The sequence below is a fragment of the Muscardinus avellanarius genome (assembly GCF_963383645.1).
Source record: "Muscardinus avellanarius genome assembly, chromosome: 18".
Lineage (NCBI taxonomy): Eukaryota > Metazoa > Chordata > Mammalia > Rodentia > Gliridae > Muscardinus > Muscardinus avellanarius.
The window spans coordinates 5900675-5922883 of NC_137804.1; positions in this window are offsets into that span (position 1 = coordinate 5900675).

Genomic DNA, 22209 nt, shown 5'->3' on the forward strand with positions numbered 1-22209 from the left:
GCACTGCTGCGGAGGAGAATTTGGCCTGAAGTCTCCAGGGCACCAGTTGGATTTGTCCTTGATCAGGACATATAGCCTCACCTAGTATTGTTAACGAGGAAGGGGAAAGGGCCCTTCCCATATTAGCTTTAAAATCTAATAGAGGGACATTCTGTTGCCTAGACAATGGCATATTAAATTTTTCGGCAATAGCAAAGATCTTTAAAGAATGACCCCTCTTCTATAGGACTAGGGAATATTATAAATCTCCCAGAAATTTCATCCCAGCTCACTATACATCATGCTTAGAAATCACGTTAGCTATGTTAATGTGATGGGCAGAGGCCCACAGTAGCTGAAGTCGCAGGACGATATCCCAGGGCAGGCTGGCCTCTGGTGACGAGGGCTTCTCCTGAGCTCACGCCCAAAGGGGAAGAGGTGTCAGTCGGGGGTGGGGCGAAGTCTACTAGAGGGCGCTGGGCTGCATCATCTCTGCTGACCCTTACTGTGCGCCTGTGGGTTTAGATCTTTTGCTGGGTCTTAGGAATCTCCATTATACCAGGTTTCTTCGGGTGGCCGGCTTAAACAAAAATGATATTTGTTAAGTAAAGACTGCGTTAGCCCACTGTGTAAAAAAGGAAAGGCCAGTGTCGGCTGGGGAAGGGCTGGGGACTCAGCCTCCAGACAGCTGCTTGCCTCTCTGGGGCCGATGTGACCATGACTTGGCTGCCCAAGGACCACGACTCCTCAGTTCAAGGACAGACAGCAGAACAGGCAGAGCCAAGACTGAGTTCTCCCCAGATCTGTCAGGACTGGCCAAGGGGCTGGAGACCCGCAGTATGGATGAAACCTACTCTAGAGAGCTCACCTGCCTAGGACTCATGAGCTGCTCCCAGAGGTGCAGGACTTGGAAGCCAGCAGCCACTCTGAGGTGTGAAGTCCTCAGGTCCCAGCAAGAGGTGCTGGGGCCACTGCAGAGCCAGCACTGCTGTCTCCTCTGATTTCTCCCGCCATCGGCTCCAGGGATCAGCGATGTTCATCAAGGTACGTGTACAGACAGCAGCGACAGGACCTCTGGAACTCAGCAAGACCGACCACGCGACTCCCGGCAGCCTCAGAAGGTTGGCAGCAGCCGGGCGTGGTGGTGCACGCTTGTCATCCCAGCATTTGGGAGACAGAAGGCTCGCCATTCATGGCCAGCCTCAGCTACTTAGCGAGGCCCCCTGCAACTCAGTGAGACCCTGTTTGAAATAAAGAACAAAAAATAGGGCTGGGGTTATAGCTCGGAGGTAGAATGCCCCTGGGTTCCATCCCCAGTACCACACAAAAAAAGAAGAAATCAGAAACGGACCCTCTTTGAAATCAAAAGCAACATTCTGAGAACTGTATTTCCGCACCCCTCTTGAACTTCCTCCGCCACGCCGGGGGCAGACGCCAAGGAAATGAAGACTGATAGATTCTCTAGCTAAGCCCAGCCTCGCTGAATGTACTACATATGTGAATCACCTGGCTTTGATTTCTATAAATTGCAGCTGCTTCTGGGGGCCTAGCTGAGAAGCCTTTGAGCTGCTTCTCTTTAATTTGATCAAACTGCATAAAATTTGTTTGTCCTTTTCCTCTGTTTACCTATTTCTCATGCAGGTAGGTGGCCATATCCAGCCAGCCGGGATCTAGGCAGGTTCTCTGGCCGGGCTGCTGGTAACATATCCACTCTGTTGCAATCGCTCTTCTGTTAGGGGCCAGTACAGCCTGCCTGGAACATGGCTCCTTCCTGAAGCTCTTACTAAAATCTAAAGATGATCTCCAGTCCCTGAAATATTCTGACATTTTGCTGCTCTGTTTTCAAGTGCTTCAACACTGGCCACGTGACCTGGCTCCTAGGACGATGAGTCCTGGTCAGCCCCTGCAGGTCAAAGGCCAGCCATCACCTCATGCTGAGGTCAGGGGCTCCTCATTCCTTCCCATCCTGTCTCAATTCAGCTGGAATTATGTGTTAAGGTGAGCTAGCTCACAGCCCATCCCTGAGACCCATTTCTGTGCGTAAGAATAGGAGCAACTAACCTGGGTAGATTCGGTACTCATGGTGCCAGAATCTATACTAGATATACATATAATCTCAATTCTTACAACAACCTGCTCAAAAGTTACTATTTTTCTATTTCCCTCCTCATTTGACAAGTCAGAAAACTCAAGTGCAGTCAGATGTGACAATTTGTCTCCCAAACACACTTCTATGGACATCAGCAAATGGAAAAACTTAGAAGAAATGGATAAATTCCTAGAAACCTGCAACCCACCAAGACCAAACTGGGAAGAAATTGAAAATCTAAGCAGACCAATAACAACTAAGAAGATTGAATCAGTAATACAAAGAAAAGCCTGGGACCAGATGTTTTCATTGCTGAATTCTGCCAAACGCTTCAGAAAAAAACTAATACCAGTACTTCTCAAAATCTTCCCTATAAGAAAATTCATTAAAAAATGAATTCAGAAGTATTTGATACAAGAACATTACCCTGACGCCAAAGCCAGACAAGAATGCCACAAGAAAACAAAACTGTAGGCTAGTCTCTCTGATGAAAACAGATCCAGAAAATTTCCAACAAAACACTAGCAACCAAATTCAACAGCAGATTAGAGTAAAAAGACCATTCACCATGATCAAGTGGGATTTATTCCAGGGACGCAAGAAGGGGCCAACACACGTAAAATAACAAATGTGATGCACCATATTAGCAAAATGAAGGTTCAAAACCACGTGGTCATCTCAATAGATGCAGGAAAAGCCTTTAACAAAAGCCAGCATACAGTCATATTAAAAACTCTCAAAAAATATATAGGAGGAAGTACGTCAACCAACAAAGGTCACATATAACTAACCCAGAGCAAACATGCTCAAAGCTGAAGAGAGGAGAGCGTGTCCTCTATGATCAGGAACAAGACAAGGATGGACTCTCACTACTTCTATCCAACGTAGTATTGAAGTCCTAGCCAGAGCAACTGGGCAGGAAAATGAAATAAAAGACATTCATATAGGAAATTAAGGAGTAAAGTTGTTTCTGTTTGCTGATGACATGACCTCACATAGAGAAAACCCTAATGACTCCACCAGACACAAAAAATGACTGGGACTATGCCTTAGTCCATTTTCTGTTGCTATAGCAAAACACCGGAGGTTGGTCACTTTATAAAGAAATGAGTTTTATTTAGCTCACAGCTTTAGAGGCTGAATGTCCAAGATCAAGCATCAAGGTGCCTGCTCTTGGGCCTTCGGGTACGTACCATATCCAAATAAACAATTTTGCTAAAGTTGTAGGTTACTAAAATCAATATAGAAAACTCAGTACAGTGAAATATCTGAAAAAGGAATTAAGGGGAAAATACCACTTACATTAGCATCTAACAGTAAAAGTAATATTTAGGAGTAAATTTAACCAAGAGGGTCAAATACTTATATACTAAAAACTATAAAACATTGGTGAAACAACTTGAAGATGACACAAGTAAGTGGAAGGATGTCCTATGTTCATGGATTGGGAGATGTTATTATTGTTAAAATATCTATTCTACCCAAAGTCACCTATCAAAATTCGTATTTTTATTTTATTTATTTTATTTTTTAATTTCTTTAAATTTATTTATTTATTTATTTATTTGCGGGTTTGGGGATGGAACCCAGGGGCATTTGACCTCCAAGCTACACCCTCTGCCCTATTTTTTTATTCTTTTATGTTTTTTGAAACAGGGTCTCAGTAAGTTGCGGAGGGCCTCACTAAGTAGCTGAGGCTATCCGTGAACCGCGATCCTCCGGTGTCAGCCTCCCGAATGCTGGGATTACAAGTGTGCGCCACCACGCCCGGCTTCCTACCAAAATTCCAATGTAATTTTTTTATAAGTAGAAAAAATCTAAAATTTGTGTGGTAACCAGAAAAAATCTCAAACAGCAAAGACAACCTTGAGTAAAAAGATAAAAATCAAAGGCTTCTCATACTCTTACTTAGTAAGCGTCTCAGTGAGAGTCAATCGATATAATAACTGACATTAGCCCTTTCCTTTTCTATAATCTATTTCTTGACCTTCTTCATTTTACAAATGTTAAGACCTGTATGAAACTTCAAATTTGGTTTAGCCAGATTTCAATACTTCCATCTATGTCAACTCATCTAAAGAAGGTTTCCCCCCAAAGAATGAACTAAATCAATAGATTATTTAATAATTTTGTTTATAAATATTGAAGAAGGAGTATGAGTTGGGCCGTATTTTTTGCCAGCTGAGTGATTAAAGCCGACTGTCTCAACACTGACACATGAGTCAGAACTTTGAAACAAGCTGGAAAAAATGAACACGGACATTGAAATGATCGCACATGTGGAAGAAAAACAAGAGTTTACTGCTGAGATAATGAACTGGAATGTTCTAGAAGGAAAATCTATCTGAAATGGTAAAAAAAAAAAAGGGATCCAAAATTATAAGTATTTTAAAAGGCCAAGTCTCATGGGAAAGCTTATTCAATTTACTGACTTCTTTGCTCAGTCCCCTTTCACTGGGTGGAGATCATGGTAGAATAGAAAAGCTCTACAAAAATAAACTTACTTCTGCCCAAAGAAATAGCCATAGAAACTCTTATTTACATTTGACCATCTAAACAGTCTGTGGGAAAAACTTCTGAATGCTTAGTCCTGGTCACTGACTTTCGTTAGAATCCAAATGGATTATAGTCTGAGTTGTGCTTCCTGTTCCAAAGCACAGAAGCCTAAAAACTATAGCTTTCCATAAGAGAAAAGAAATATCCTCAGGCTCACGCTGTATTCCAACAAGCACTTTAAAATATTTGGAGTGTCACACGTGGCAAAGCAGAGCATGCCAATTATATTCTTCTACAGAAGGAAGACAGATCCAAATAAGAAATCAAGTGATACATCTCCAACGGCAGATGAGGCGGGCGTACAATTCGCCTACTTATGACTCGCCTACGTTGTACCAGGAGCAGTGTTCGCTGTTGCGTGTCCACCACGGTCTTTGACTCACAGCAAGAACTAGTGCTTACGGGCTGCTGCTGGCCACTGCGTGGGGCGGTGTCCTCATGTCGGATCCATTTCCCTCCCTCCTTGCTCACCAGCTTTAGAAAGGGATTTCTTTTTCTTTTCTTTTTCTTCTTCTTCTTTTTTTTTTTCTTTTTTTCTTTTTGGTGGTACTGGGGTTCCTGGAAGCCCTTCTACCTCCGGGCTACACTCCCAGACCTATTGTACACTTTTTATTTGGAAACAGGGTCTCTTAAGCCAGCGCGGCTGGCTTCGAAGCTGCGCCATCCTCCTATCTCCGCCTCCCAAGCACGGGAATCACAAGCGTGCGCCGCCACACCCGGCTGAGACAGTCTTTGATAAATCATCATTTAACAGACTTTTGTTCTATTCCCGATTGTACGTCATAGCCAGGCACAGTGGCGCACGCCTGTAATCCCAGGACGTGGGAGGCTCAGGCAGGAAGATCTCAGGTTCGAGGCCAGCCTTGGCCACTCAGACCCTCAGCAACTTCATGAGACCCTGTTTCAAAAATAAAACATAAAAAAGGACTGGTGTACAGCTCAGAGGCAGAATGTCCCTGAGTTCCATCCCAAGTGCCACAAGAAAGCAAACAAAAAAGATTATATGTCATGTTTATATTTAGTTATCAGAAATTATGCCTGCTATTATTGAGATGCACTATCCAGCATTAACTGGCTGTTTTGCACGTAACATGTGCAGCACACATCTCACTTAATCCTCGTGAACGCCAGTCGTTATAGTAATCTCCCAATTTTCCTATTAAAACCCTGACCAGTTTGTACAGTTCAGGAAACGGGGGTGACTAGCTTTCCAGGGGTCCCCACTTCTAGGACGACACAAGATTGAAGGTCACACTCGCTGACCTCCCCCCAGGCCCTTGTTCCAAACCATCTCCCTAAACAACCTCCATTTTAGCTTAAAGGAATTTTTTTTAGTATAGAAACACTTTGTTTTCTACCTTTAAGTTATACTTCCAGCTCTATATTATTATTTTTTATTTAGAAACAAGGTTTCACTAAATTGCTGAGGCTGACTTCAGACCTGTGATCCTCCTGTCTCAGCCTCCCAAGTGCTGGGATTACAGGCATGCACCACCACACCTGGCTAGTACATACACATTTAAAGATGGTGGGACGTTCTCACTGGTTAGCTTACGGGAAGTGAGATAGCAGATAGACGGTGGTAACTCTCTTAGCAGATCCCAGGAAGCCAACTAGGCCAGCAATGGATCAGACGCAGCCGGGGCTGGCCCTCGGTGCCCCGGAGATGGAAATGACTCAGCCATTATGTCTGAGGGACAGGTAAAGGTCAGGGTAAATGGTCCAAAACCTCGCCCCGGTCCTCCTTCCTGACTCCATAACGCCAGATGCTGCCTCTGACCTCTACAGCAGGAAACTCTCCCTCTCATCTGAGGAGCCCAAGCCAGAGGTCTCTGCACTGAGAATGTCAGACACAATTTAATATAGGGCTCCATACTGAACACAAAGGGCTTAAATAAATATTTATGCCCTGGAAGGCTGAGACCGGCCCTCAACTCAACTTTTTTTCCAAACAGGCTCCAAGAATGAGACAGCCCGTGGACTCCCAGCAGGGCTTGTGAAAGACTTCTCTGGGAAATATAAACACCTGTGAGGGCGACCGAAGAATGTGATAACAGAGATGCCCGTGGGGATATCACCCGGCCAGATGGCCCCGCGCTGCACCCAACGTCTCCAAGAATAGTGCACCCACACCTTGGAACTCCCATCCGACTTCCAAGTGTCCCACTCTTCAATAGCAGCCAGCCAGCAAGTGCCACGAGAATCTGAAAAAGACTATAAATAAATAACTGGGGAGAAACATACTACAAAGAAAGACATGCCTGCAAAACTAACCACGAAAATATATCATGGAAAGAAAAACATTACATCTTTAAAACAGGTACAGGGCTCTAGGGGAAAAAGAGAAGAAACTATTCAGAGGCCAAAGAAAAGGCATAAAAGTAGAAACGGTGGGTTGGGGGAATCAATGGAGGGTTTGAAAGAAGAAGTTGAGAAAATTTCCCAGAAAGTGGAGAGAGAGAGAGAGAGAGAGAGAGAGAGAGAGAGAGAGAGAGAGAGAGACAGAGAGACAGAGAGAGAGGAGAGAGAGAGAGAGAGAGAGAGAGAGAGAGAGAGGAAAAACTATTAAACAAATCAATGCATGACAGACACAAGATGCACAATATCCAAATATTAGGAATGCCAAAGAGAATAGAGAAATCAGAAAAGAAGTAATTATCTACAAAGTTAGCCAAGACCGTTACACAGAACTGAGGTTGCCATTGCATTAGTAAGTAGACCCATGTGAAGGCGTGCCAGTGCAAACTTTCAAAAACTTGAGGGCAACCCTAAAACCTTCCAGAAAGAAAAGACAGGTACATACGAAGAACCAGAATCAGAGTGGCTTCAGACTCTTCAAGAGCAGCACAATCTGTCCTCTTGAGGAAAATTATTTTCGATCTAGAATTCTGCACCCAACCAAGGTTTCAACCACATATCAGGGTGGAGTGCAGATACCCGGAGACATCAAGTTCTCACGGTTTTCAAGGAGTCCTAGGCATTCTTTCTTCAAAAGTTTATGGAGGATATGTTCCAATCAAACAAGGCAGTAAACCAAGGAGGAGGAGCGCTGGGGCTCTGGGAAGCAGGGGATCCAACCCCGGGGAGAGGCGACCGTGATGGTAATAAAGGAGGAATCCTGAAGGACAGGTGCTCATGGAGGGAAGAGAACAGCGAGGACCTCAGCTGAACAGTCAGAAGCTTCCAGAGGGAGATTTCTTCCAGAGCATGAACTGAAAGAAAGCCAATAATGGGACCATCCTTCAAGGAGAACTGGATACGGTTGGGGTCTGAATGAACGATAGGTATGTAAGAAACTCAGCAGGTCAGTGGGCAAGCACAACACTCAGCCAAAGAGGGAAAGCGCGCCACTCGGCAAAGACAAGCGCCCGGCCGTCAGGAGCATGTCCACGATGGCCAGACAAGGGCAGAACCCAGCTTAGAACTGGAGAGTACCGGGCAGACGGTGGGAACCAGGGCAAGAGGCAGCGGGGCCGCCTTCCTCTCGGCATAAGACACAAACCGAGCCGTGGAATAGGGGCTCACTCTTTAGAAAACTGGACAGAAATACTAAAGCATTTGCTGAGGGTTGAATACGGTTTTATTTTCCCCCTGAGAAGAAAGAAAGATGAGAAGTACAGATCCTCACAACAAATCCTATTTGGTTCTGTATATTACGAGCTTATATAACTTGATGGAAAAGATGAATAATTAAAAGGATCAATTAAACTGCACTAACTTTAATGTTTTCCAGTGCAATAAGTACTTAACAAATGAACCCAATTAAAGCAGGCCTCTCTTAAAATTTGCATAGTCTTTTTGTCTGTTTTCAAGTAAATGGATCTCCATTCGGCCAAAGAAGAGGGAGACCCCTCTTCACACACGGAGACCCCGGCCGAGGATGGGGAGCAGAGTGAGCTGGGGGCCCTCACCGCTCCCCGGCTGAGGGCTTCGGCTCAGCAACTGCAGCTCTCTGAGCCCACGGCTCTCTGTGAAGTGTCATGAGGGACATGGATTTGCTTTTGAAGGCATCTTAGCCTCTTCAAGCTATTGTAACAGAACACCCGAGACTGCAGTTTTTAGTCGGCCAAAATTGACTTGGCTTTCTGTTCTGGAAACTGGAGAGTCCAAGATGGGGGGCCGGGGCCACATCTGGTGAGAGCCTCATCCTCCCTGGCGGAGAGGCAAGCGTGTTCACTCTCGTGATAACAAAGGGCTGGGAAGGGAAGGGGCGGGAGCTGGGGCAGGGCTCCGTGAGTGTACACCTCCGTCACCCTGAACTTCTGTGAGACGTCCGATCTCAACGCACCAATGAGAACAAAAAAGAGTGTTCTCACAGTTTCCCAAGGTAAAGCCATGCGTCATTCACGAGGGCCGTCGGCGCTGTTGCTTTGGGGATTCAGTTCCCAACTCATGGACTGCAGGGGACACAGTCAAACCACAGCACGGGGGTTATAATGTTTTCTATTGCTGCTACAGCAGATTCACCGCACGTTCAGTGTATTCCGTTCAGCGCTGGAGGTCTTCAGTCTGAAATCGGGGTGGCACTGTGTTCCTTCTGCAGGCTCTGGGGGCGAAGCGAAGGGAGCCGTTTCCTAGCCTTCTCTGGATTCTAGAGTCTGCGCCCTTCTGACTTGGATTCCCCACAAGGAACAGGCGACCCAGGATCATCTCCGGCCTCAAGATCCTTCCTTTGCCGGACGTGGTGGTGCACGCCTGGAATCCCAGTACTTGGGGGGCTGACAGGAGGATCGCATGTTGGAGGACAGCCTCAGCAACTTAACGAGACCCTGTTTCAAAATAAATAAATAAATAGGGCTGGGCGGAGGTGAAGCGAAGAGGTAGACTGCCTCTGGGTTCAGTCCTCAGTACCACAAAAACATGACCCTTCAATTAATCCCATTTCCACGAAAGGTAACCTACTCACAGATTTCATGAAGAAAAGTCATACTAAGACAAGTACATTTTCGGGGTACCATTATTCATTCAGCCTAGCATGAGGATTAAGTGTGTGTGTGTTTGAGTGTGTGCATTGGGATTGAACCCAGAGACATTCTACCTCTGAGATTCACCCCCAACCCTGTTTTATATTTTATTTTGGAACAGGGTATCATTAAGGTTTGAAGGGCTTTGGTAAATTGCTGAAGCTGGTCCCCACTATCTTCCTGCCTCAGCCTCCCATGTACTGGAATTATAAGCGTGTGTCACCACGACCGGCTGATTAGAGACAGAAGCAAGGAATTCCAAAACTTTGTCATTCTCTCTTGTTTCGGGACTTTTCTTTAAAATGTAAACAATGAAGTTTATTGATTTCAAGGAAGGACTCGAAGTTTTCCAGATGTGCTAATGGTTTTGTTTGGTATTTTCAAGTCCTTATTTTTTTTTTTTTTTTCAGAAAAACCAAAACATGCATAGACAGAATGACAGGACGAGGCCGGGCGTGGTGGCGCACGCTTGTAATCCCCGCGCTTGGGAGGCAGAGACAGGAGGATCGCGCAGGTTCGAAGCCAGCCGTGCTGGCTTAAGAAACCCTGTTTCCAAATAAAAAGTATAAAATAGGTCTGGGAGCATAGCCCGGAGGTAGAAAGGCTTCCAGGAACCCCGGTACCACCAAAAAAAAAAAAAAAAAAAAAAAAAAAGAATGCCAGGATGTCTTGGGTTTGCTTCCAAATGCCAACTTCATACGGTTGCAAAGAGGGGCTTAATGAGATCAGGTGTGTGCACTGACATACATCAAAGTGTCTCCCCCCCCCCCCGTATCAGAGGTGTAAACACCTGTCGCCTCTCCCTGGTGGAGCCCAGCTTGTCGCCTGGGACCTCCCGGGGCCCACAGGTGGAGGAGCATCCCTGTGTGAGCCTGCCTCCCCTGGGTGCTTGCCTCCTGCCGGCTCTCACTCTCCCAAGAACAAAGGGCTCTTGTGAACTGTGCTGCTCTCAACACGGGTATGTGTATGTTACCGTAATTCTCTGATTTCAACCCCTTTGGAAAGATACCCAGGAGTGGTATAGCCAGATTGCCCCAAATATGGAACCAATCTAGGTGTTCATCAACAGATGAATGGATTACAAAATTATGGGAAATACATACAATGGAATTCTACTCAGTAATCAAGAAGAACAAAATCAGGTCATTTGTAAGAAGATGGAAAGACCTGGAGGACATTATGTTAAGTGAGATCACCCAAGCACAGAAAGAGAAGGGACATATGTTTTCTCTAATTTGCTCAAGCTAGGGAGTAATTGGGATACCAGAGGGACTCCAGATAATGGAGGGGAAACCTCAGCAAAGCCAGGAAGGAAGGGGAGAGGAGGAAGAAGGCTGATGTCCATTAATGGAAAAGCTGCAGGTGACTATGTGTGTACATGTGAGTATGACGTTGTTAACCTGGACACTCAGTATGGGAAGGTGGGAGGGGAGGGCACCAGGTATTGTGTGGATATATACACACACACAAAGAGGACGTGAAGGGAAAATGTACCCATAATGTGAAACGCAGCTGTCGCAGCTCAGCTGCACCGTGCCCAGCACCTCAGCTCCGCGCCCCTGCTGCTTCCTGCTGGATGCTGCAGTCTCCAGCCCATAGGACCACTGCCCTGGCCTCAGGCACAATCACTCGGGTGCTGCCTCTCCCAGGCCAATGGTTGGGGCTGATCTCACTCAGCCAGGGGAGCCAGGCAGACCCTTCCCACGGCTGGAGCTGTGCCCGCCTGACCACGGGGATGGTGGGAAAATGGAGTAGGAGAATCACGTCTCTCCTGTCACCCCTGCTTATTCACCACCTACTAAGTGCTAGATCCTTTGTGAGGTGTTGCCAGGGAAAATAACAAGGGCCAGTCATCTGCAGGAGAGATTCTAGCATGAAATGCCTGGTGGGGATTGTAAACAGCCCTTCCCCTGCCTAGGAACACAGTAAGCAGGTAAAGTTCTCTGGAGTCCCTCGCCTGGGGCTCAGACTGCGTCAGACGCCGCCTCCGCAGCCTCCCATCACCAGGACTGTACAATCGGGGTTTGATCCTGACCTTCAAACCGTCCAACAACAGAAACACAGCGTCCAGAAGCCACAGCGGGTGCAGCTCGGAGCTGGGAAGCAGTGGTGTCTTCGTCTGTCTGCAGACTCAGCCCCCGCCCCCTTCCTGGAGATCTGAAGCTTACACGGAGCTGGCTCTTTCCAGACCTGACTCCGGGGCTTCCTGGGTGCTTAGGCCAGTTGAGTGGGATGCATGGAAGCCCCCAGAGAGCCTGAGCCCCGAGCCGTGAGCACCAGGGAGTTTAACACCTCTCCAGATCTTCAGCAGTATTTTCAGCAGCTTGTAAGCAAAGGAATTGTCACCAGCAAGTGGCAAGCATTGAAATATTTGCTGGGAAAATTATCCGAAGTGCTAGCTAGCTGTATGAGCTGCGTGCGTGTACATGTGCATGTGTGTATGTTACTAGGTATTAAACCCAGGGGCACGTTACCTCTGAGCTATACCCATGGCCCTTTTTATTTATATATATATATTTTCTTTTTTTAAATTAATTAATTTATTTTTTAAATTGGTGCATTGTAGTCATATATCAATCACACTGGAGTACAAGACTTGAGAGGATATACAAGCACACATCATCCAAATAGCCCTCCTCCAGCCCCCATCCCATTCCCTCCCCCTCTCTCCATCCCATGCTTCTTTGGTGATTAACTTTGATACATTTGTTTCTGCACCTCCTGTGTTTTAAAGAGGCTCTATCCTCCACTATTACATACCCTCTGATTGGTCACATTAGTTGCTTCACTATAGGGCCCTTTCTATAGCTCAACCTCTTCCTGTTGTCCCTTTCCTCCTAGTTATTGCTGATTAAGAGAAGCGTCTGATTTATATTTTCTGCGATATTTCTCTGTGCATGTTGCGTTGCAAGTACCGATCCCACTCTTGACGGCCCCAGTAGTGGCCTGGCTACTCAGTGGACTGATCCAGACCTCGCTGGCTCAAGCAGCGACCTTGCCTCATGGGAGGCCCCAGTTCTGGTCTCGCTGGCCCCTATACCGGCCTAACCCCTCAGCTGGCTTCGGTCCCGGCCTTGGAGGCTGCAGGAGTGGCCTTGCCTCACGGCAGGCTCCGATGCTGGCCATTGGCCCCTGCACCGGCCTAACCCCTTGGCAGGATTCCAATACCGGCCTCGGAGGCCCCAGCACCGGCCTAGCCTCACGGCAGGCTCCAATGCTGGCCTCATTGGCCCCAGCACCAGCCTAACCCCTCAGCAGGTTCCGCTCCTGGCCTAGGAGGCCCCAGAACTGGCCATGCCTCACAGCAGGCTCCGATGCTGGCCTCGCCTCACAGCAGGCTCCGATGCCGGCCTTGCTAGCCCCAGCACTGGTCTAACCCTTCGAAAGGCTGTTATCCTGGCCTCACTGGCCCCAGCACCGGCCGAACCCCTCGGCAGGCTCTTATCCTGGCCTCGGAGGCCCCAGTACCGGCCTTGTCTCAAGGTAGGCTCCGATCCCGGCCTCGGAGGCCTCAGCACCAGCCTTGCCTCACAGCAGGCTCTGATGCCGGCCTCACTGGCCCCAGCTCCGGCCTAACCCCTTGGCAGGCTCCGATCCTGGCCTCGGAGGCCCCAGAACCGGCCATGCCTCACAGCAGGCTCCGATGCCGGCCTCACTGGCCCCAGCACCGGCCTTGCCTCACAGCAGGCTCTGATGCCAGCCTCACTGGCCCCAGCTCCGGTCTAACCCCTCAGCAGGCTCTGATCCCAGCCTCGGAGGCCCCAGTACTGGCCTTGCCTCATGGCAGGCTCCGATGCCGGCCTCGCTGACCTCAGCACCAGCCTAACCCCTCAGCAGGCTCTTATCCTGGCCTCAGAGGCCCCAGTACCGGCCCTGCCTCATGGCAGACTCCGATGCCAGCCTTGCTGGCCCCAGCACCGGCCTAACCCCTCAGCAGGCTCCGGTCCCGTCCTCGGAGGTCCCAGCACCAGCCTTGCCTCATGGCAGGCTCTGATGCCGGCCTCGCTGGCCCCAGCATCGGTCTAACCCCTCGGCAGGCTCCAATCCCGGCCACGGAGGCCTCAGTAGTGGCCTTGCCTCACAGCAAGCTCTGATGTTGGCCACTGGCCCCGGCGCCCGCCTAACCCCTCAGCAGGTTCTGATCACTGTCTCTGTGGTTATTATTTCAAAGGTTCCAGTTGTAATGTATCAGATCTCTGCCTCCCCTGAGTACTGGCCACTGCCATTGCCACTGCCTCCACCGTTTCAAATCCTTCCCAGGCTCTTTTTCCACTCTGAATGTTGTCCAGTGTTCCTAAGCATGCGTGATGATAGCATTCGACATTTGGTGTAATTTCTCCAAAAAAATAAGGTTGGTAGGATCCGGTTTCTGCTTCTCCTGAATACAAGTCTCCACCACCATCGCGGAGACCTCTTTCAACACCGCCTTTCTCCTTGGTCTCCGCTAAACTCTCTCCTTACAGGTGATGTCCGAGATTCTTAACAATATAGAGAAATAGCAGTCCTCCTTCACGGGGAATTTTTCCATAAGTTCCAGTGCATTTAGATAAGTTTTGTCTGCATATCCAGTGTCCTGGCATCCATAACGGCTTTCTTACCTCCTCTCCGATATTTTTCTTTTTCTTTTTCTGTTCCTTTTTTTTTTTTTTTTTTTTTAAATAAGAGGACAGTATATGTGGTTTGAGGAGGTAGTGGGATCAGGCACTCACTCAGTAGCACTGTAACCCGGTCGGTTTCCCCATGGGTCCAGAGTGCTCTGCACTACTCCGCCTGGGGCCCAGGGTCCCGCGACCCGGGCCCCGGCTGGCGTGCTCCGCGCAACCCACCCAGGGTACTGAGCCCAATTTCTCCAGGAGTCTGGTGTGTTATGCGCAGTTCGGCCCGGGGCCCAGAGTCTCGCGACCCGGGCCCTGGCTGGCGTGCCCCGCCTGACCCCCGCCCGGGTCCCAGGGTACTGGGCCCGGTTTCTCCAGGGGTCTGGCGTGCTACGTGTGTTCCGGCCCGGGGCCCAGAGTCCCGCAACCCGGGCCCCAGCTGGCGTGCCCCGCGTGACCCCCGCCCGGAACCCAGCGTCTTACTGGGCCCGGTTTCTCCAGGGGTCTGGCATGCTACGCGCAGTTCGGCCCGGGGCCCAGAGTCCCGCGACCCGACCTGGGCCCCAGCTGGCGTGCCCCGCGCGACCCCCACCCGGAACCCAGCGTCTTACTGGGCCCGGTTTCTCCAGGGGTCTCTATATTTTTTTCTTTTGAAACAAGGTCTCGCAAAGTTGCTGGGGCTGGCCTCAAACCTGCGATCCTTCTGTCTCAGACTCCCAAGTACTGGGATTACATACAAGCTTGCACCACGGCACCCGGCTATGAGCCCTTATTTATTTATTTATTTATTTATTTATTTATTTATTTATTTATTTATTTTGTGGTACTGGGGATGGAACCCAGGGGCATTCTACCTCTGAGCTATGCCCCCAGCCCTATTTTTTTTTTTTTTTTACTCTTTATTTTGAAACAGGGTCTCACTGAGTTGCAAAGGACCTCACTAAGTAGCTGAGGCCATCCTTGAACCGTGATCCTCCTTTCTCAGCCTCCAAATGCTGGGATTACAAGCATGCACCACCATGCCTGGCTTATGAGCCCTTATTTTTAAGGAATATAAATGTAGATGAAATATGTTGTAAAAATTGACCTCAGTCCTCTTGAGGGTATTGTTGAAACCTAAATATAAAATCCCACCTTCCTCTGATAAGGATGATTTATAAATAACAAAAGTGTGGGTGGCCACAGCTCCCCTGCAGGGGTCTGGGAGGTGCAGGAGGCCGGAGCAGCTGCAGAACAGGAAGATGGAGCCTGGAGGCCTCCGGTGAGGAGGGCTCTGCACGCCTAGAAGAGGAGTTTGGAGCTACTGAGGGACTGCAAGCCCCCTATCGGTGTCAAGGCAAAACAGCCACAGCATTGGCTTATTTCTCAGCGCAAATGGCCAGGACACTGTTAGGGTCGCTCCCAGCACCTGCGCCTGCGTTCTTCCTGGTGGTCCCGGATGCAGTGTGACCGGCCCTGGGAGATGCGCTCCCAGACGGCAGCAGGGCAGACAAGTGCTTAAGCTGATGGAAACTGGAGCTCCTCGCAACTCCCCAGCCAGATCCTCCCCGGCTGGTCACCTCGCCAGAGGCTGCTGCGGAGCAGCTGGGAAGGTGGCAACCGTTGCCTGCAAATTCCAGAACTCCCGGCAATGGCAGCGGCTTGCAGAGTCCTTGCCCACACCTGCTGTGGGCAACCCCAGAGCTTGCCCATTGGCTCTGCGGCCAATTTCTCCAGCAGCTAATTCCACGGAGCCTCTCGAAAGCCCTGATAGAGGCTCGCGGCGTGGAGCTCCAGGAACCCGGGGGCTGTGCTGACTGAAGAAAAGGGGTGCTCCGAACCCTCGGGTCACAGTTTCTTTGGTTGGCGTTATGTAGGAAGAGAACCTGGCCGGCAGTTTGCACCTGGTTTTGCTGGAGCCTGGGACGGGGAATCCTCGCCGAGGCTGCTCTCAGAGCTGGCGTGTGCTTACCTGGCGGGCTCGCTGCAGGATCCCCCAGGCTCCTGCCACGGCTGCCAGGCAGGTTCCTTGTCCCAAAGCTGCGCTTCACCCCCGCAGGGCCGCAATACCTGCATCCACCCGGGCCGCCCAGCGGCGAGGCAAAGCTGCCTGCGCCCGAGGTCTCTGCCCCTTGAAGTTCCTGCCTGTTTTCTGGCGCTGTTGTTCAGTTTATCCAGATGTGTAGGACACAGGGAACAGGTGTTTCTGCAGTGTGAACTTAGAGAGAGCTTCAGGGGAAGAAACATCTGTGTTTGGAGTGGGTGTGCAGCCTGGTGTTGTTGACCTTTAGGAGAAGATGAGGACAGGGAAGAGGTCTGAGCACCAAGTCTGGCTTCCTCTATCACTGACCAGGAAGAGCAAGAAGCATCAGCAAAAGAGGGGAGGAGGAGCAGCAGGTGAGACCCAATAGACAGCAGATGGAGAATTTAAAGGAGGAGCTGACTGGTCACTGCAATGCTGCAGAAAATAAGAAGCCTGCCCAGCGTTCGGGAGGCTGAGACGGGAGGATCGGGGTTCGCCGACAGCCTCAGCTACCGAGGGAGGCCTCTGCAACTCAGTGAGATCCTGTTTCAAAAATAAAAAGACTAAAAACTAGGGCTGGGGGTATAGCTCAGAGGTAGAATGCCCCTGGGTTTCATCCCTGCTACCACAAAAAATAAAAAATAAAAAATTAAGAAGTCTGAAAGCCTGTCACGGTATTGGAGTGAGGGGTTGACCCCTCAACTCAACTCAGGATCACCGGGGTCCTTGGCTACTGTGACAGAAAAGAATTTCAGCACACGCCAGGCAGAGACATGGACAGAGGGTTATTTAGGGAAAGGAAAGAAATACAAGTTCAAGAGAGAATGTGGAGCCGGGCGTGGTGGGCACGCTAGTAATCCTACTTCTTGGGAGTCTGAGACAGGAGGATCACAGGTTCAAGGACAGCCTTGGCAACTTAGGCTCTCAGCAACCTAATGAGAGGTTTCCTGTTACCAAATAAGAAATAAAAAGTAGGTCTCGGGGTGCAGCTTAGAGGTAGAATGCCTCTGGGTTCGATCCTCAGTACCACAAAAAAGAGAGAATGTGGGCCACCTCAAGATGAGGAAGGCCTTTTGGTTGGGATTGGGGATCCAGAGAAGTAGGTAAGAGAGAGGAGTGGCGCAGGGGTGGGGTGCACACATGGCCCGCTATGGACAGCTCTGGAATCTAGCCAGGAGAGAAGAGGGCCCACGAGAGGTGAAGGACGGTCTAGGGGTGGTAGTCAAACTTAGACAGCCCAGGAAGTGAAAGAATCGGACTTAGAAAACTGTTCAGGGGGTAAAAATGGAAGACACCAGATGGTATTCAAAGAGCAGGGTCCTAGCTGGACATGGTGGGCACGCTTATGACCCCAGTACTTGGGAGGCTGAGACAGGAGGATCAGGTTCACGGCCAACCTCAGCTACTTAGTGAGGCCCTCTGCAACTGAGTTAGACCCTGTTTCAAAATAAAGAATAAAAAATCAGGCTGGGCGTTCAGCTTGGAGGCAGAATGCCCCTGGGTTCCACCTCCAGTACCGCCAAGAGCAGGGTCCTGAGAGCTGAGACTTGAAAATGGCGGCGTTGTTAGTAATGGTGCGGTGACGTCCGTCATCCACACGCTAGCATTTGCTCTGTCCTTCAGGCTCATGTCCAGCCTCAGAATGGTGGCTGAAGTAAGGGAGAAGACAGGACCTTTGACGGGGACAGCAAAGACCAGGACTGAGAGGCCGGGGTGCAGGTGGTTGCCTGTATCAGTACCCACAGCATCAAAAATGGTAGCCCCACCAGTGTTGGGAAACTGAGTCAGGAGCCAACATCTCAGTGAACCAGGGGCCTGGACAGGAGACACAGACAGGGATTCAGCTGGTGTGGGGAGGGGCCCGGAATCTGCGTTTTAACAGCGGCTCCAGGAGACTTCTCTCTGTGGGTCTGGTTTGTGCTTCAGCGCTCTAGCCTGGAGCCTGGGTGCCGTGACAGTGACCTTTTGCCCTGTACTTACTGCCTAAGCCCTCTTGCACGCCGTATCTAATAAAACCAGAGATCCCACTTTCCAGCTAACGGATGGAATGAAGTTAGTGCCCGGCTGCCAGCTGGGGCTGGAGGTGGGCGGGACGGGTTTTGAGAAGACACTCACCCATGTCCATCGCTTACCAGGCTGCAGGAAAGCCTAGTCCTGCCCACCAAGGCTCGGCCTCCTCCCCTGTGACATGGTCACAACCCTCCCTATCCTGGATGGTTTTCGCAAGATTTGAATGATTGCATGTAACGGCCTCTGGGTACTATTTATTTATTTATTTATTTATTTATTTATTTATTTATTTATTTATTATTGTGGTACTGAGGATGGAACCCAGGGGCCTTCTACCTCCGGGCTATACCCCCAGACCCATTTTATATTTTATTTGGAAACAGGGTCTCACTAAGTTGCTGAGAGCCTCCCTAAGTAGCTGAGGCTGGCTTCAAACCCGCGCGATCCTCCTGTCTCAGCCTCCCAAGTGCTGGGATTACAAGCGTGCGCCACCACGCCCGGCCTTGGGTACTACTTATAAAACTGGAATTAATATGATGGCCACCAATCACAAAAAAACAAAGTAACAGGAGTCGCTGCTACTGAAATGTCCTCGTCTAGGTTCCATCGGTCTGTAAACCAGGCCGGGAGCCCCGGGCTGCAGTGCTCATTTCTTGTCCCTTCCCCAGCAGGAGGAGAGCCAAGCCAGGTGCTTCTGGGAAGCCCGAGAGAGCGGCTCGATCGATACGCTAACATTTGCTCTGTCCTCGCGCTTACTCCCTTGTTGACTCAGTGGCCATCACGGGACGCTGAGCAGCGGGCTGGAAGGAGGCGCAGCCTCGGGGACCAGCTCCTGAGAAGCTGGTGTTTTAATCAATCGCAGGTTGTCATTAATGCCCGGGTGGAAGCCAGGCTGAGGTCAGGCGTGTTATCAGTCCGCGGCCCACCCTCGGAAGCTGGAGGCAGAGCTCCAGGAAAGTTGCTCTCAGCTCCCAGAGGCTGCTCGTGGTCCCAGCAGGATTTCTTCTTCATGATTCACCCTGTGCTGTGGGGAAATAGCTAAGGCCCTTTCTTCTGGACAGGAGGGGGAGTCACAGAAAACCATTGGGTCAAGATGATCTGTCGTGACTAACCTGAGTACACTGCTGCCCCTGAAAGTTTAACTTCAAACTCTTCCCTCTTTCTTCCCTCTTTCTCAGAGTGACCAAGATGGCCGGCGTGGTGGGCACGCTTGTCATCGCAGCATCTGGGAGGCTGAGACAGGAGGATCGCAGTTCACAGACAGCCTCGGTTACTACTTGGTGAAGCCCTTTGCAACTCGGCGAGACCCTGTTTCAAAACAAAGAATAAAAAATAGAACTGAGGGTGTAGCTCAGAAGTAGAACGCCCCTGGGTTCCATCACCGGTACAGCAAAAAAAAAAAAAAAAAAAAAAAAGTGACCAAGATATAAACAAAAAGAAGGGAGAACTTGCTTTAGGTCCTGCCAGCCTTTAAGGTGGCCGCTGTTCCCTAACTTGTTTAATTTATGTCTAGATTGGAAAAATAACAATAAATGGCTATAGACATTTAATCTGTTCATATAGTGGAATACTGTATGGTCATCAAAAATGGTTTTGGGAGCCAGGCGTGGTGGCGCACGCTTGTCATCCCAGCATTAGGGAGGCCGAGACAGGAGGATCGTGGTTCACAGACAGCCTCAGCTGCTTAGTGAGGCCCTCTGCAGCTCAGTGAGACCCTGTTTAAAAATAAAGAATAAAAAATAGGGCTAGGGGTGTAGCTTGGAAGTAGAATGTCCCTGTTTTCCATTCCTAGTACCTCAAACAAAACAAAACAAAAAAGAATAAAAAATAGGGCTGGAGTGTAGCTCAGAGGTAGAATGCTCTGGGTTCCATCCCCAGTACCGCAAAAAAAAAAAAAAAAAAAAAAAAAAAAAGAAAGAAAGAAAAAAAAAAAAAAGAAAATGGTGCTGGGATCCCTGTTGTCGACCTGTAATTAACCACGAAATATTAATTAGACCACGAAATATTAAGAATATTAATAAAAATATTAAGAATAAAAGAAATATATAAAATTATATATTTAGCTTGGCATGGTGATGCATACCTATAACCCCAGTACTTGTAAAGCTGAGACAGGAGGAATGCAAGTTCAAAGCCAGCCTCAGTAACTTAGTGAGACCCTACTTCAAAATTTAAAAAAATAGGGCTGAGGGTATAGCTTGGAGGTAGAATGCTCTTGGGTTCAATCCCCAACACCACATACACACACACACACACACACTAATCTGCTAATTATATATAATATAGATACTACTGCTAATCATATATATAGTCATATCCTGATATAATTATGTACTATATTATATATGATATATATTATTATGTATATGATATAACTATATTTTATAACTATATTATGTATATGATATAATTATATATATATATACAATTAGCAGTAGTTTGCTTATAAGGGAGAAAAGTTGTGCGTGTGTGTGTGTGTGTGTGTGTGTGTGTGTGTGTGCTTCCCCAAGGTATGGAGAGGACACAAAAAGTTTAACTCAACCACCCCTAAGCCCAGGTTCTCTCTGCTCTGGCTACATGAGAATGAAAACCTCGACTTCCAGTGCGGGGATCATGGGATTTTTAATTCATTTCTTTATAATTAACTCTTCAAGTTCTCTTTGTTTAATATATATTGTCAGTGTAATTTTTTTTAATGTAAAAAGAGTTAAAGGGGCTGCTTTTTAAATGGTTTTAAAAAGCACCTTCAACAGCCTGGCACAGCAGATGCTATCCACAGGCCTCTCAACACCACCTGGCCTGGCCGTCCAAGGGCTCAAAGGGCGGCGCAGTGTTCCCCAAGTCCACAGGGCCCAGGACGGCGCGGTGTTCCCCAAGTCCACAGGGCCCAGGGCGGCGCGGTGTTCCCCAAGTCCACAGGGCCCAGGGCGGCGCGGTGTTCCCCAAGTCCACAGGGCCCAGGGCGGCGCGGTGTTCCCCAAGTCCACAGGGCCCAGGGCGGCGCGGTGTTCCCCAAGTCCACAGGGCCCAGGGCGGCGCGGTGTTCCCCAAGTCCACAGGGCCCAGGGCGGCGCGGTGTTCCCCAAGTCCACAGGGCCCAGGGCGGCGCGGTGTTCCCCAAGTCCACAGGGCCCAGGGCGGCGCGGTGTTCCCCAAGTCCACAGGGCCCAGGGCGGCCCGGTGTTCCCCAAGTCCACAGGGCCCAGGGCGGCGTGGTGTTCCCCAAGCCCACACAACTCAGGCCCCACAGGCGGCTTCTGACGAGCAGCCACCTCTGTGGCTGTGGCTCCCAGGCAGGTACCGCCAGGAGCCGGCTCGACCTCCTGTACTAACCCCTGGAGGCTGTCTGTAAACCACGCTGCTTCCAAAACAAACCCCCTTCTGCTCAAGATCAAAATACACGGAGGGAAAAGGTCTATTGCCATGTTTATTTCTTTTGAAAAAGTGAGTTTTCTTCTGAAAAATCCTATACAGAAAAAAAGACCAGAAGCAACCAGCAATTATGTTGGGGTACAGAAATTATAGGCGGACTTTTCTTTGTGTGTGTGTGTGTGTGTGTGTGTGTGTGTGTGTGTGTGTGATTGAATACATAATACATAAAATATATGATGTGTATTATACACATTTATATATAATTATAACTAATATAATTAGTTATATTATTTATACATTTAAATATGAATTATAGCATATAGATTTTATGTGTATATGTAATTCACATATATGTTGTATTATATAGACATATGTATATCTATTCACATTCATATATATAAGTTTTGCATACATTATGAATTTGTATACATATGTATATCTGTGCATGTATGTGGCACTGGGGGTTAAACTCAGGGGCATTCTTCCTCTGAGCTACACCCCAGTCTTTTTTTTATATTTTTACTTCAAAACGAAGTTTCCTGCTGTTGAGTCTCGCCAAGTTACTAAGGCCGCTCTTGAACCTGAGATCCTCCTGCCTCATCCTCCCAAATACTGGGATTACAGGAGTGTGCCACCATGCCT